The following is a 13,058-nucleotide window of genomic DNA, read 5'->3' on the forward strand; positions in this document are numbered from 1 at the left end:
AACTACTTTTACAAGTTTTCTTCATTTCTACATTTGAGTTACCGTCCTGTGTCCTTGCCTATCAGTCTGAAGGATTCTTTTTAGTATTTCCTGTAAGTCTGATCTGATATCAGTACATTTTCTCAGTTTTTATTTATCTGTAAATGTCTTAATTTCATTTTTATCTTTAAAGGAGATTTTTATAAAGGAGATTTACTAGGAGATTTTATAGAATTCATGCCTGATAGTCATTTTCTTTCAACAGTTTGAAGCTGTCCCCCCATTATTTTCTGTTATTCATGTTTATCTGGTGTTTGTGAGAAGTCAGCTGCTAATCTCATTAAGAAACACTTGTACCTCTTAAATCATTTTTTTTCCTGCATTCAAGATTTTCTCCTTCGACCTTTGGCAATTTGACTATGGCATGTTTTGGTGTTATCTTTTTCACTTTATACTAATTTGAGTTTGTTGAGCTTCTTTGATCTTCAGATTAATGTTTTTCATCAGTTTTGGCAAGTTTTCCTCCATTATTTCTTCAAATATTTTATCTGCCCCTTCTCTTTCTTTTCTCCTCCTGTGATTCCCATTATGCATATGTTGATATGCTTGAAGATGATGATGTCCCATAGGTCTGTGATGCTCTTTTATTTTTCTTCATTCTTTTTTTTTTTCATTTTGTTCATCAGACTAGATAATCTCTATTGCTCTATCATCAGAATCACTGGTTCTTTTACTGTAAGCTCAAATTTTTTATTGAGCTTCTCTAGTGACCTTTTTTCAGTTATAGTATTGAATATTTCTCAACTCCTTAATTTCTATATGATTCTTTTTATCATTTCTAAATCTTTATTTATATTCTCTAAGGATATATTTTTCTCATACTTCCTTTAATTCTTTAAACATGATTCCTTAAGTCTTCGAAAATAGTTATAATAGCCTCTTTAAAATCTTTGTTTACTAAGCCCCAAATCTAAGCCTGTCTCATGAACATATTCAGTCAGCTGCTTTTTTGTCCCTGAGTATTTGGCACACTTTTGTTTCTTTTCATATCTAGCAATATTTTGTTGACATATTTTATATTTTATCCACTCTGATATCATATTCCTTTGTCTCCAAGATTTGTGGTTGTTGCTGGTTGTTCTTGAGCAGTTCTTTTTTGTTAGGTTTTTATTTGAGAGTTTTCCTTTTTCTTAGTGTAGGCATTTGTCACTATAAACTTCTGTCTTAGAACTGCTTTTGCTTAATTCCATAAGTTTTGGTGTGTTGTGTTTTCATTTTCATTTGTCTCGAGATATTATTTGATTTCCCTCTTGATTGCTTCTTTGACACATTGGTTGTTTAGGAGCGTGTTGCTTAATTTCCTTCTATTCGTGAGCTTTCTAGTTTTCCTTCTATTCTTGATTTCTAATTTCATATTATTGTGGTCAGCAAAGGTACTCAATGTTTCTTAAATTTGTTAAGACTTGTTTTGTGGCATAACATATGATCTATCCTGGAGAAAGTTTCATGTGTGCTTGAGAAGAAAATGCCTTCTGTTGTTGCTCAGTGGAATATCTGTTAGGTCCAGTTGGTCTAAAGTGTAGTTTAAGTCCACTGTTTCCTTACTGATTATCTGTCTGGATGATATATACATTGTTGAAAGTGGTATATTAAGGGCCCCCAGTATTATTGTATTGCTGTCTATTCCTCCCTGCAAATATGTTAATATTTGTTTTATATAGAGTTGACACAGGTTTGATCTGTGCATGTCCAGTTATACATGGATTTTTTTCAATAAATACATAGACTACTACACAATCCATGGTTGGTTGAATCCGCAGATGTGGTACCACACACATAGAGGGCTGACTGTTGGACTTGAGCATCTGTAGATTTTGGTATGTGCAGGGGCTCCTGGAACCAATACTCTGTGGAAATTGAAGGATGACTGTACTTAAGTACTGTAGTGTTGGGTGCACATATATTTACAATTGTTATTTCCTCTTGAAGAATTGACTCCTTTTTCATTATATACTGGTGCTTGTCTCTTATTACAGTTTTTGACTTTAAGGCATTTTTGTCTGACATAAATGATATAAAAAGAGAGCCTCTGCTCTCTTTCAGTTACCATTTGCAAGGAATATCTTTTTTCATCCCTTCACTTTCAGTCTATGTGTGTCCTTAAAGCTGAAGTGAGTCTCTTATAGGCAGCATATAGGTGAGTCTTGTTCTTTTTTTTTTTTTCATTCAGGCAAATTAGGTCTTTTGATTGTATAATTTAGTCTGTTTAAATTTAAATAATTATTGATAGGGAAGGACTTACTATTGTCATTTTGTTAGTTGTTTTCTCAGTGTTTTATATATCCCTTTCCCATTTTTTCTCTCTTACTGTGTTCCTTTGTGATTTGATGATTTTCTGTAGTGATTTACTTTGATTCCTTTGTCTTTATCTTTTGTGTATCTATTATAGGTTTTTGCTTTGTGGTTACCATGAGTCTTCATATAACATCTTATAACAGTCTATTTTAGGCTCATAACTACTTAATATCAATTGCATACAAAATCACTACACTACTACTCCCAACCCTCACATTTTATATTTCTATTGTCACTGTTTACATCTTTTCATATTGTATATCCATTAACAAATTATTGTAGCTGTCTTTTTTTTAAAATGCTTTTGTCTTTTAACCTTTATACTAGAGTTATAAATGATTTACACACCCTAGGCATGCAATGGCCCCAGGTATGTGTGTATTTGGGGGAGTGTTCAGTGTCTCATTGGCTCAGGCAGCCGCAACTTACAAAGTCAGCAGCTGTATGGTCTTTGGCAGCTAGAGCTGTGGCAGGGCACAGTGGCTATAAGGGCTGCTGGGGTTCTCAGCAGTTCCTCCAGGCCCAGCAGAGAGGGACTGAAACATCCAGCAGTGATGCTTCAGGGTGATGGTGTACTCATACATGGTTCCAGAGGCTTGCTGTGGGCATGCATGCAGGGGTGGGGGCTGACAATAGAAGTCATGGCTGGCTGTGTGCATGTGTTTACCTGCAGGGTTCAGGGTCAGCTGTGGGGGGCAGGATGGAGAAACTCAGGTAGCTGGAGCCTGTGAATGTGAAAACATGTGGGACCCTCAGGGGTGAACTCTGCTGTGAATCCAAGACAGCTGTGCTGGCTGTTGGTTTCCTCAGTAGTGAAACCTGCTAGGGAACTCTGTGCAGCAGGCCACTGGGTTCTGTGTCTGGTCTCAACATGTGGCTGATACTGATAACTCTTGCCATTCTTCTTTCTTCCTAGCATCTCCAGAGTCTCAGCTATGCCTGTCTCCCCAGCGAACTGGATGGGGATAAACTGAAGCAAGTCCTTCATGCAATGCCCCAAAAAGCTGGGAAAGGTGATTGCTCATTCTGCTAGGGGAATTCTTGGACAAGGGATTTACCTCTTTGCACTGAGCAGTGCTGGATTGAGGAATGGGATGATGCAGGCAAGATGAAACTGTTGTTCCTAACCTTTTTTTGGATTCCATCTTGATTTATTTGTATTACTTTTCAGAAGTATATTGCTTTGTATGTTTGTATTAGTGGTTGCTCTGGGCATTACAATGTATGTTAGGTCATATATATATATATATATATATATATATATATATATATATAGAGAGAGAGAGAGAGAGAGAGAGAGAGAGAGAGAGAGAGAGAGAGAGGGAACCTATCACCTCTACCATTTCAAGTGAAGTGTAGAAACTCTTACATCCATATAGGTTCCTTTACTCCCTGTGCTTGTCAAATATAATTGGCTTAAGTATTTCCTATATATACATTGAGTGGCACATAAACAGGTAGGGTTATAATTTTTGTTTCAACCATGTATTTCTAAAAGCATGTGTGTGCATGCATGTGTGTATATAAAGAGATTTTGATTGAAGTATAGTTGATTTACAATATTATATTAGTTTTAGGTGTACAGAGTAATGATTCAATATTTTTATAGATTATACTCCATTTAAGGTTATTACAAAATAATGGCTATATTTCTCTGTGCTGTGCAGTATATCCTTGTTGCTTATTTATTGTATAAATAGTTTGTATAAATTGTATTGTATAAATAAATTGTATTGTATAAATAGTTTGTATCTCTTAATCCCCTATCCCTATCTGGTCCCTCCCCCTTCCCTCTCCCCACTGGTAACCACTAGTTGTTCTCTATATCTATGAGTCTGTTTCTATTTTGTTATATACATTTGTTTGTTTTATTTTTTAGATACCACCATAAGTGATAACATAGGGTATTTGTCTTTTTCTGACTGACTTATTTCACTAAGCATAATACCCTCTAGGTCCATCCACATTGCTGCAAATGGCAGCATTTCATTTTTTATGGCTGAGTAATATTCTATGTTTGGTATAATTCACCTGTGAAGCTGTCTGGTCCTGAACTTTTGTTTGCTGGGAATTTTTTAATAACAAATTCAGTTTCACTACTAGTAATCAGTCTGTTCATATTGTCTATTTCTTCCTGGTTCAGTCTTGGGAGGTTGTATGCTTCTTCCGGTTTGGGAAGTTTTCAGCCATAATTTTGTCAAATACATTTTCAACCATTTTCTCTCTCTCTTCTCCTTCCAGGACCCCTATAATGTGAATTTTGGTACACTTGATATTATCTTAGAGGTCTCTTAAAGTGTTCTCATTTTGAAAATTTGTTTTTCTTTTTACAATTCTGTTTGGGTGATTTCCACTATTGTATCTTCCAGATGATTTATGCATTCTTCTGTCACCTAGTCTGCTGTTAATTCCTTCTAGTGTATTTTTCATTTCAGTTATTGTATTCTTCACCTTTGACTGGTTATTCTTTATGTTTTCTAGTTCCTTGTTAAAATTCTCACTATTTTCATCTATTTTTTTCTCTAATTCAGTTAGCATGCTTTTTACTAATGCTTTGAATCCTTTATCTGGTAAATTGTTTATTTCTGCTTCATTAGTAGTTTTATCTGGGTTTTTTCTTGCTCTTTCAATTGAAACAAATTCCTCTGTCTTCTCATTTTGCTTAACTTGCTCTGTGTCTATGAAATTAGGTGAAACAGTTACCTATTACAGTCTTGAAGGGGTGTTCTTGTGTTGGGAGTGTCCCTATATAGTCTTCATGTGCCCAGGGGATTTGGTGTGAGACTGGATTTGTTATGAACACAAGTCACAGTTTTCCCAGGGTGTGCTGGCAGCTATCATCTTGGTAGGAAGTGGGGCTGGAGATGGAGGGTCTAGAACCAGAGCCAGGTGTGAGCCGAAGCTTCTCCTCTGGTCAGTGGCTGTCACCACCCTATTGAAGGTCCCAAGTTACTGGAGCAGAAGCCCTGGGAGTTGAGTCTGAGCTGGCTCCATTCCTTTTAAGTGTGTGCTCTCCCCTTCCCAGCACTGGCACTTTCACCCCAGAGGGAAGCAGTACTGGAGCAAGAGAGGCTGGTGTGGTGCTCAGTGTGGGTCTGTGTTGGCCCCAGCTTCAGCCAGCAACTCAGACCACTTCTGATATACTGCCACTTTGGGTCTGAGCCACATTTGTCCCACATAGCCAAGCTCTCCCCTCAGCTGCTGCAGCCCTCACAGTAGTGTGGAGCTGCACCACAGAGCAGGCAGTGCTGGTGTGGGTGATTGGTGTGTGTCAGGGTGCAGCTCGTGGTATTCTGGCCACAGTCAGAGACCTGGACTGCTTCTGATATGCTGCCTGTATATGTGCCATTAATGGCTGCCCTTCCCTGCTCAGACGCCATTCTGGGTCTGAGCCACCTTTGTGCCTCACAGCCAAGCTCTCCCCTTGGTTGCAGCAACCCTCACTCCAATTTGGAGCTGCATCATGAAACAAGCGGGACCAGAGCACTTGCTGGGCTCAGGCTGGGATGCACATCAGAGCAGTTGTGGGAAACTGGTCAGCGACCTGTGCAGTTTCAACCTGCCCTCTCCACCCTTTTTCAGGGAGTAAGCAAGCATGTGCACACTCATCACAGGCAGAGTCCAGGCTTCCCAGGGCCCTCCTTTTAGTCCCACTGACCCTCTAACCAACCAAGGGGACTCATCTTACCAGTGTCGGGCCCCAGGGCTGGGGGACCCAATATGTGGCTCGAACTGCTCACTCCCCAGGGAGAATATTCACCTGTATAATCTCGCTCCTCTTCTGACTCCCCTCCCAGGGGCACAGGCCCCATTCCTATCACTTCTCTTCCCTTCCTATGTGATTCTGTGTGTATCTTTCTTACAGCCTTGGTTTTACAGGAGTCTTTCTGCTAATCTCCAGTAAGTTTTCAGTGAGAATCGTACCACATGTAGGTATATTTTTGATGTGTTTATGGAGGGAAGTGAGTTCTGCATCCTCTTACCCTGTCATTTTATTCCACCCCCTAAAGAAATTTATTATGAGGAATTGGCTCATGCATCTATGGAGGGTGAGAAGTCTATCTGCCGTCTGCAAGCTGGAGACCCAAGGAAACCAGTGGTATAGTTCAGTCTGAGGCTGAAGGCCTGAGAACTCGGGGAGCTCATGATTTAATTCCCAGTCCTAGGGCAGGAGAAGACCAATATTTCAGCTCAAGCAGTCAAGCAGAGAGGCATATTTTCCCTTCGTCCACTTTTAAAAATTCTATCATGATCCTCAGTGGAGTGGATGATGCCCACTCACACTGGGGTGGGCAGTCTGTTGTGTTTTTTTTAATAAATTATTTTTGGCTGAATTGGGTCTTTGTTGCTGCATGCAGGCTTTCTCTAGTCGTGGCGAGCAGGGGCTACTCTTCGTTGCGGTGTGTGGGCTTCTCATTGCGGTGGCCTCTCTTGTTGCAGAGCACGGACTCTAGGCATGCAGGCTTCAATAGTAGCAGCACGCGGGCTCAGCAGCTGTGGCTCACAGGCTCTAGAGTGCAGGCTCAGTAGCTGTGGCGCACGGGCTTATCTACTCCGTGGCATGTGGGATCTTTCCGGACCAGGGATCGAACCCATGTTCCTTGCACTGGCAGGCAGATTCTTAACCACTGCGCCACTAGGGAAGTTTGAGCAGTCTGTTTTATTCAATCCATTGATTCAAAATGCTAATATCATCTGGAAACACCTTCAGAGGCACACCCAGAAATCACATTTAGCCATATATCTTGGCACTTTATTATCCAGTCAAGTTGACACATAAAATTAACCATCACAAGTCCAACCCTTCTCAAATTAGCATCCATATGCATCTCCTTAAACCATAATTAATTTTCAAATAAACACAATGACAAGGTTATAATTGCACCTCAATAATACAACTCTTTTGTGTATAGATGAAAATATGCCAAACTCTGCCCCAGAAGAGGAGGTAAAGTTCTTGAGTGATGTTTATTCTTCTACTTGATATCCCATAACTTAAATACTGTGATGTAAAATTAACAATACTTAAATACTATGATATATAAAGTCAACATATATTTTATGATAAGAGAACGAGAGAGGGAAGAAAAGTATATGTGTTAACACACTTGTACATACACATATACACAAAAATATTCATAACAAAACAAGGAGGAAATACTCATGAGAATTATATTTCTATTTCTGAAGCTAGTCACTGGTCATAGCTGGTATTTGTAATTGTCTTCTACTACACATTCTGTATTCCATTTGCCTTTAGCAAGCACCTCAGTTGGTTGTTCTTCTTTAGCTGGTGGGATAACTCAAGATTTCATTCCTGAAGTGTCTGGGCCATTAGTAGTCCTACTTGGATTGGGTTACTATAGTTTCCCATTGACCTTAATCACAGGACATGGTAATACTGAGAGACACCCTATCTGTTTTCCAGACATACTCTTACTTACCTCCACTGTGGAGCAGAAAAGTCTAATTTCCCCTTGGTAGCAGGATCAATCATCTCAGCCCACACTATAACTCCCTTCTTTGCCTATTGCTTCAGAGGCATGAGGAGCCCACAGTGGCCAGGCAGCAGTATTAACATCCAGGTGAATGGAATCATTGTTGTGTCTCTTGGTGGAATTATTTCTTTCTCTAGAACTAAGACCCCTAGGCCACCAGAGTGTTAGGTCATAGGAATAGGAAGCAAAAAATTTTCTAATGGGTCAGTGGGGGTAATAGTGAGTGATGCCATTTCCATTTCCACCCTATGTTTCCTGGATCCATGAATCCTGGCTATGGGAGAAACAGCAGTGTTGGGAGGTAGAGATATTGAATAATATCCTCTGAATTGAGAAGGAACTTTAAGACCAAAAAATGAAGCAGGTAACTCCATAAAGTGCAATTATGATGTTTATTGTGTGTAACTTACATATAGGCAGGATCAGGCGGACAATGATCCCAGAGGCATTAACAGCTGCACTCTGTACCGCCAAAAGGAGTACAGGGAGATTTAAAGGGGCTAAAGCTAAAAGTAGAATCAGACTACCAAGGGAAAAGGATGCCCACACTGTTGAGAACTGGATGTTTTTCCTCCCCCTGTGGGTCTCATGACCATTAACCATTTGCATCAGCAAAAGGCATTCTTCTACTTTTCACATCTGATGAAGGCAAGGATAAAAGTTTATAGGGAACTTATCTCACTTTGGCACATTCTTTGTGAGTAAGCTAAAGTTTTAGCCATGCATTAAGGGGAAGGGTAGGACTGCAGGCCTAATATGGAGCTAATAAAATGGACTCTGTGTGGTTCAGCCACATAAGGACCATATATAAGATGCCTTTCCCAAGCCCTGCAAGGTATTGTCATTGAGCTGGTGCTGTAACTGAGTCTTCAGAAGGCAATTCCATTGTTTTGTCAAACCAGCTTCTTCAGAATGGCGGGAAACATGCATGGTAAGACTAATGAATTACATGAGCATGGGTCCATTGTTGTACTTCGTTTGCTGTGAAGTGAGTTCCTTGATCAGAAAGAATGCTTTATTGAATTACCATGACAGTGAATATGGCATTCTATATGTCCTCAGATGGTAGTGCTGGCAGAGGCATTGCATACAGGAAGGCAAATCCATATCCAGATAAGTGTTTATTCCAGTAAGAACAAAACAGTGTCCCTTAAATGATGACAGCAGTTCTGTATAATCAGCCTGCTTCCATGTAACTGGCTGAGTACCCTGGGGACTGGTGCCATATCAGGCACTCAGTGTTGATCTCTGCTGCTGGCAGGTTGGGCACTCAGCAATAGTCTTAACCAAGTTGATGAGTCGAAGTCTGTGCTGCTGAGCCCATGCATAACCCCCATCCCTGCCACGATGGCCACTTTTGTTCATGAACCTATTGCACAATGACATAGGTGGCTGGGCAAAGAAGGTAACTGGTACCTACAGAATGGGTAATTCTATCCACTTGATTGTTAAATTCCTCCTCTGCAGAGTTCACCCTTTGGTGAGCATTCATATGGGACACAAATATATTCACATTTTTTTGCCCATTCAGAGAGACATATCCACAGACTTCTATCCCCAATTTTTCTTATCACCAATTTCCTAAACATGTTCCTTCCAAGTTCCTGACCATTAAGCCAAACCATTAGCCACATCTATGAATCGGTATATAATTGCACTTAAGCTATTTTTCCCTTTCAAGCAAAGTGAACAAACAGGTGTGCAACTCCAAGTTCTGCTCACTGGGAGGACTTCCCTTCACCACTATCTTTCAGGGATGTCTCACAAAGGGACAGTAGTGCTGCAGCTGTCCACTTCTAGGTGGTACCTGCATATCTTGTGGATCCTTCTGTAAACTAGGCCTGAGATTTCTCTTCCTCTGTCAACTGATCATAGGGAACTCCCCATGAGGCTATAGGTACTGGCTGGGAAGGAAAAGATAGTGTAACAGGAGTGGGGATAATGAGCATTTGGACAACATCTCCGTGAAACTTATTTGTACTTTCAGGGCTCTTCAAGTCCAATCTCATATATTCCACTTATATTTGATGATGCAGTGCTGCTTTGCCTGCCCACTTTATTGCTTGGTGGTTCAGATAATACGTATTTCATGATGGTCAGTTCCAGTTGCAAGATAACTTGGTGGCCCATGGTTAAATGTTCAATTTCTACTGAGGCCCAGTAGCAGGCCAAGAGTTCTTTCTCAAAAGGGGAGTAGTGATCTACAATGGATTACAGGGCTAGGCTCAAAAATTCTGAGGGCCTGCACTGCAGTTCACCTATAAGGACATGACATAGACTCCATACAGCTTCCCTATGTGCCACTGACAATTCAAGCACCATTGGATCTTCTGGGTCATGGGTCCCAAGTGGCAAAGCAGCTTGCATAGCAGGCTGGGCAAGTTGCAAAGCTTTCTGTTACTCTGAGCCCCACTCAAAGCTAGTAGCTATTTGAGACACTTGGTAAATGAGCCAGAGTACCATACCAAAATGAGGAGTATGTTACCTTCAAAATTCAAAGAGGCCCACTAGGCAATGTGCCTCTTTTTGCTTATAGGAAGGACCAGATAAAATACTTACCCTTAACTTTAGAAGAGATATCTTGACATGTCTCACACCACTGGACCTCTTCAAATTTCACTAAAGTAGAATGCCCCTGAATTGTTGTTGGGTTTCTTTCTCACTGTCTAGCAGGCAAAGGTCCTACCAATAAGTCTAGAGTAGTAGCTATGTCTTACTAGGTCCAATCTTCATAATTTCATCAAAAAATTTCCACAAATTTTGTGGAAATGAAGGCGATCAAGATCCCTGTGAACCAAATTATGACATAAGGCTGGAGAGGTTATATACCCCTGAGCTAGGATGGTGAAGGTATACTGCTTGTCTTGCCAGCTGAAAGCAAATTATTTCTGGTGGTCCTTATTAACAGATGTAGAAAAAAAAATCATTTGCCAGACCAATAGCTGCATGTTAGGTACCAGGAGATGTGTTAATTTGCTCAAGCAATGGAATCACATCTGGTTTAGCAGCTGAAATTGGAACCATCTCCTGATTAAGTGTATGATAATCCACTTTCATTCTCTAAAACCCATCTGTCTTCTGCACAGGCTGGATAGGTGAGTTGAATTAGGATGTTTTGGGAATCACCACCTCTGCATTTTTCAAGTCCTTGATGGTGGCACTAATATCTGCTATCCCTCTGGTAATGTGGTATTGCTTTTGATTTACTATTGTCCTAGGTAGAGACAGTTCTACTGGCTTCCACTTAGCCTTTCCCATCATTTCCCTAACTCTAGAGGTCCGGGAATCAATGTGGGGATTCTGCCAGCTGCTGAATGTGCATGTATGTATTCCATTTTATGCATTCCAGAACTGGGGAAATAACCACAGGATGGATTTTTGGACCTACTGGGTCCTTGTGAGATGGACCTGAGTTAAAACTCCATTGATGACCTGACCTCCATAATCCTCTACTCTGACTGGTGGCCCACAGTGACGTTTTGGAATTAGTGTTTGTTCAAAGCCAGTGTCCAGTTGTCCCCCAAAGATCTGATTTGTTCTTTTTTTCCCAGTGCACAGTTACTGTGATATAAGGCCGTAGGTCCCTATGGGGAAGGTTGGGAAAAGGAATAGTAGCATAAATTTTCGGTAATGTACCAGGTCCTTCCTCAAGGCTGTTCAGCCTCTCCCTCATTCAACGGATTCTGAGTTTGTAAACTACAATCAAGTCCAGGAATTGAAAGAGGGACTGTGACTCTGTTTCAATGATTTAGGTTAGACTTTTGTTTTCTTGACCTAGAACTTCTCTGTTTATACATATCAAGTAAGAATTTAGTAGGTTTCCCATCTATTTCATTCTAGGAACACCATGATCAAGCAACCAACATCATAGGTATGCATGAGCCAGACTATTCTGATTACTGCTCTGAATCTGCTGTCCATTATGGTAATTATGTCTACCTTGTCTTTAGTAATTGAATGCTGACACTTGGACCCCTATCACATCAAGATCCAATTACTCCCATTGCATTTAGGTTTCTCAATTCAGTGACTACTGTTCTCATTGTGAGGTCTGACCTACAAAGAAGAGAATAAATAGCTCCTCAGTGATGCTGCTTTTCTCAAAAGTTTATTTCTCACAGTACTGCTTAAAAGTATGTCTTCTGGACCCTCCCAGTGTGGGTGAATAGGTCCTAAATGGAAAAAACATTGTAATATGGATTTTACAGTCTCCCTAAGCCTTTGAATCCCTTTCTCTACATTAAACCAGAAATGCAGGTCGAGTATGTCCAGTTCGCTCACTGTGGGCAACTTTTGATCCATGTTTCAGTCAATGAACCAACCAACCAACCCACCAGACTGTTAGAGCCCTGTCTCCCTCCCTGAGCTGCAACATTAAATCTCTGCTTGGTGAGTCTATATCAATAAATTTGTCCTGACTCAACTTTATGTTCCTTCCACCATTATTCCACACCCTTAGTAGCCATTTCCACACATGTTCCCTGGTTTTCTGTCTGTGTAAATTAGAAAACTTAAGTAGTTTTTTTGGAGTGTAGTACAATTCTTCATGGGTCACATTTTTTATCTCACCTTTAGGGGCCTGATGGGACTTGAGTCTAGAAGCAAAGGGAGGTGATGGGGGTGACTCCTGAGGAGAATCAGCCTTTTCTTGCATGGCAGCTGCCCCAGGTGAGGCTATTAGAGTTTTCTCAGGCAATACGGGACTTATCCCCTCAGATAGGGGTGGAGGAGCCACTACCACTGGGAGTGGGGAAGCCACCATCATTGGCAGTGAGGCTGCTTCCACTGGGTATGGATAGGCCTCTTCCACAGCAAAAGAAGACTCATCAGAATTTAGCAGCTCAGTCATCAAGGTCTTCTCATGCATTCCCATCTCAACTTACAGGATCCCATTCTTTCCCAGTCAGTGCTAGTCAGTGCTCTTACTTTAAAAGTAGACATCCTGTGAAGATAAGAGTTCAGGTTGCATTGTCATTCAGCCAGTCTCAGAATGAGATTCTGTGTTTGATTTTCAGCAATCTTATCTCTGTGGTTACAGGAGCTAAGAGTCTCCTTCAGGGCACATTTGGAAGTTTTCAGATTATTAATATGGCAATTGAGCTGGGAATTTGAGTCCCTGAGCTCATCCTTTTCTTGCACCACTTTGCCAGTGACATTAGGGACAACCAGCCTACCTCATTATATTCATTAGTTTTCTAAAAATGTTCTAAAGTAACATATATGCAG

The 13,058-nt window shown here is 40.7% G+C and overlaps 1 pseudogene; it reads right to left on the minus strand.

Moving 5' to 3' along the window:
• Positions 1–7,996: 7,996 nt before the first annotated feature.
• On the minus strand, positions 7,997–12,705 carry LOC132418137 (uncharacterized; annotated as a pseudogene).
• Between the last annotated feature and the right edge of the window lie 353 nt (positions 12,706–13,058).

The sequence above is a fragment of the Delphinus delphis genome, chromosome X, assembly GCF_949987515.2.
Source record: "Delphinus delphis chromosome X, mDelDel1.2, whole genome shotgun sequence".
Lineage (NCBI taxonomy): Eukaryota > Metazoa > Chordata > Mammalia > Artiodactyla > Delphinidae > Delphinus > Delphinus delphis.